A 3,814-nucleotide genomic window follows, 5' to 3' on the forward strand; every position below is an offset into this window, starting at 1 on the left:
AGAGAGAGCTCACAAGCTGGAGGGGCAGAGGAAAAGGGAGAGAGAGAGTCTGAAGCAGACTGTGCTGAGCAAGGAGCCTGATGTGGGGCTAGATCCCACGACCCTGAGATCCTGACCTGAGCTGAAACCAAGAGTCAGACTTTAACTGACTGAGCCACCCAGGCGCCCCCTTTACCTTTTTAGTATGGGCGTTGTTTGTACACCATATTAAATCAGGCTTTGGTGTGAGTGCTGGGTGTGGCCATAGGATGACTGCCCTGCCCAGCAGCTGCCCAGCTCCTCTCCTTTGCGGAGCACACAGCCCGGCTGCCTGGGGCCCTGTGGGGTTTGGAGCCAGGAGGCCACTCAGGCCCCAAGCCCACCACTCACTTGCTTGGGATGTTGGCAGGTGCTTCGCTTCTCTGAGCCTGCTCCCTCATCATGAAGTGGGCTTGCTGGGGAGAAGATGCAGATCGTTACCCTCTCAGCTTCACCTGGGGCAGACACCCGAGTCTCTGCGAAGTCTGTTTCTTTTCTGTGCAGCTCACCTTGAGCCAACCAAAGCTCTGATCTCCTGGGCAGGGGCACAGGCAGGGCTCCCTGCTCTGGCTATTTCTTGGTGCTCTCCTCTGTGGACTTGGTTCCTCAACTCCATGCCTTATAGGTGCCAGCTGACTGCCAGCCCCTCCCTTCTGTAGGTTATTTTATTGGGAAGAATGGCAGGCGTACTCCGTGCCTTTATCTGTTTCTTTCTCCTAATGCTACCTTCCAAGGAGCCTTCTTAAAGGCTCACTGATCCTCTGCAAGGTGCTGGGGAGTTCATCATTTGCAAGTTTAAAATAAAAGGGCTAAATTTAGAAAGTGTGGAGCTGGAATGAAAAGAAGTGTGGGATGTGCCTTCCACCCACCTTCCCAGGGCTGAGTGCTTACCTTTACCCTCACCTATGAATCTGAGCACAGATCTGAAGACTCTGTGGGAGCAGAACGGTTTCATCTTGAGGTGCCAGCATGTGGCTGTGTATGCTTGCCAGGTGTGGCCAGGACTGTGTCGAGTGGGGTTGATGCTTGAAGCCCCGCGCTAGGTGGCCCCACCTCTCAACTGCTGCTTAGGAGACCTGCTGACCCTGAAGTCTGCTCCTTCCCTCTCCAGCCTGCGGCCCTCCTGCACCGGGACCGCCAACTGTCATGAGGAGGACTCCTGGGAATCTCATCAGTGTCCCTAGGCTCCAGAAAGGGAAACTGGCCCAAGGTCACATGGCCAGCGAGTGGCAAAGCGCAGCCCGGCACTGCCCTGGCTGGGGGTGGAGAAGTGTGCATGGATTGTTAGGAGGGTGGTTGATGTGCAGGTGGGGATGGGCCAGGGGATGGAGGAGGGAAGCCCACCCTATGGCCTGGCTGGCTACCTGGGTAGATGGAGCTAAGAAAGTAGAGGCAGAGGCCTCACCACAGCCCAGAAGTTTCCATGTAGCAGAACATCCCAGGACAGATCCAGATGGAAACCGGTGGCCCCAGGCTAAACCCTCAGGCAGGCACATGGAAGCATTCATTGAGATATTTCTGGAACTCATCTGTGCCTCTCCACAGGCTGTTTGTTCCCTTTGCCTGAACTGCCTGATGAACTCCTATTCATCCTTCAGCACCCAGCATGAGCCTCCTCTTGGAGACTTGCTTGCTTCCCCCTGGAGCAGCAGGGCCCTTTGTCTCTCTGCGTGGCCTTGAGACAGCATCTGCTACCCCCCAGCTCTGAGCTCCTCATGGGCCACTGTCTCTATGGGCTGCCCAGAGCTGGCATCAGCCGGCCCCCTCATCAAGAAGAGGAGGGAAGCACCAAGTCCTCACCCAAGGGGATGCTGAGGGAGTCACTGACCAGAGCCACTTGCACTCCTAAGCTGCAGTGTCCTGCTGAGCTGGTTTTGAGCCTGGGGAACTTGGGGGGAAAACCAAGTTTTTCCAGCTCAGCCCCACAAGAAGTGGTTTGGGACTGCTTTACATAGCAGTCAAGGTGGTGTCAGCCTGACCCTGCTACTCCAGGTCCTGTGATGGAGCTCTAGACACCCCAACCTGCACTCCAGGTGGCCAGGTCAGCCCATCTGTAGGCCAGAGAAGTCACTGTCCCCACCCAGCCCTGAGCAGGGCCCTCTGGGAATGAGACCCTCTCAGAGCCCTGGCTGTGGCTGGTTTTGGGCTTTGTGAGGTCCGGAGGCCACCTGGGGGGGCGGGGCTGCAGGTTCTGAGGTGATGATGTGGAGGCTAAAGCCCTGAATGTGAAAGGGCCCTCTCCCAGGCTGCAAAGCCCTCAGGGTCCCCAGCCCTGCTCCCCCCGATTCCCTAGACCCCGAGGAGCTAGAGCCAGGAAGAGGCACCCCACCCCCGTTCACACAGCTGATGCGTGGGGCTGACGAGGCTCGGGTTCCCCTCTGGGAACACCTCTGAGTGTCTGCAGTGCCAGGGGCCACGTGTTTCTCCCTGCACCCTCCCGGTTGCTCCCCAGCTCATTCAGGGTCTCTTCCTGTCTGCCCACCAGGAAACTGGGCCCCCAAACGGGAGCTGACTCCCGCGCCTCTCATAGTTGCCTCTGGCTTGGGGAGACTGCTTCCTGGGGCACATCTCCCAGGGAAGGGGGGCCCTGGGCTCTCCTGCAGAGGCAGGACAAGTGCAGGGATGCCGGGAGCCACCGCTGATGCCCACCCTCCTTGGGGTCGCCTGGCAGGAGGCAGACCCTCCCTGGATTCACACGGAGCTGGGGGACACTGGGGGCACCTCAAGGCCCGCACCCAGACCCGGCTCGGCTCTAGCGGCAAGTGCCCAGGCCCTCGGAGGGAGCAGACGTAGAGCCCCGGGAAGAGTGGCCTCCACCCTAGGCCTTGCAGAACCCACGTAGATGTTCAGAGACCTCGACGAGCGCACGTCCGAGATAACCGGGCCCATGAAGAAATGAGGCAGCAAGGGCAGGACCCAAGGGGAACGGTGAAGGAAGTGCCAGACCCGGGCTGACCCGGCTGTGCCCGCATGTTTCGGGAACTAAAAGGCAAGCTAGAAAAGCTCTCCAGGGAACAGGACACCGTTGGAGTGGCAGGGTGGGGTTGTGAGACCAACATCTAGGAATGGAACAATTAATGGGAAACTACAAACCCAGTGGCTGTGTCGGGCGGCCACGTGGACAAAGCAGACAACTTGTGAAGTGGAAGGCGCATCTCGAGGGCTGAGCTCCGTGAGCCCAAGTGCAGGAGACCCAGGACGGGGTGCAGCTGCGCAGACTTCCCCGGGCAGTCCCAGGAAGAGAGAGGACACAGCATTTAAGAAAGTTGAGAGTTTTCCAGAACTGATGAAATCCAGCAATCCACAGATACAAGCCTCCCTGTGAATTCCCAGGAAGGATAAATGCACGAGCGGACACCCCTCGGGGAAACTGCAGAAAGGCGGAGGGGAGATCTGAAGGGGCAGGAGAGCAGAAGGGCGGATCACCCCCGGGAACAGCTCCCCACGGACGGCGGGCCACGGCAGCCCCACGCCCAAGGGAGGCCAGGGGGCGGTGCCGCGACCTCCCTCCCCAGCGAGAACACCCCTCAACATGGGGCAAAACAGACATTTCAGAGAAACGAGAGCTGCCCCCAAGGCAGGCCTCAGGACCCTCCAGGCAGGTGCCGAGTCTGAGACCCGAGAAAGGGCAAAGGGGCAGAAATATGTGGGGGAGAGGAAAGGAATGTCCTGGAAGGGGTGAGAAGAGCGCCCAGGGGTGGGGACAGGGGAAGCCCTCGGATGCTGGCGGGAGGGACACGGGGTGGCAGCCAGGGCCGCACGTCCCCGCGGTCGGAAGGAACAAGCCAGAGCCAAG

Source organism: Canis lupus, chromosome 8 (assembly GCF_011100685.1).
Source record: "Canis lupus familiaris isolate Mischka breed German Shepherd chromosome 8, alternate assembly UU_Cfam_GSD_1.0, whole genome shotgun sequence".
NCBI lineage: Eukaryota > Metazoa > Chordata > Mammalia > Carnivora > Canidae > Canis > Canis lupus.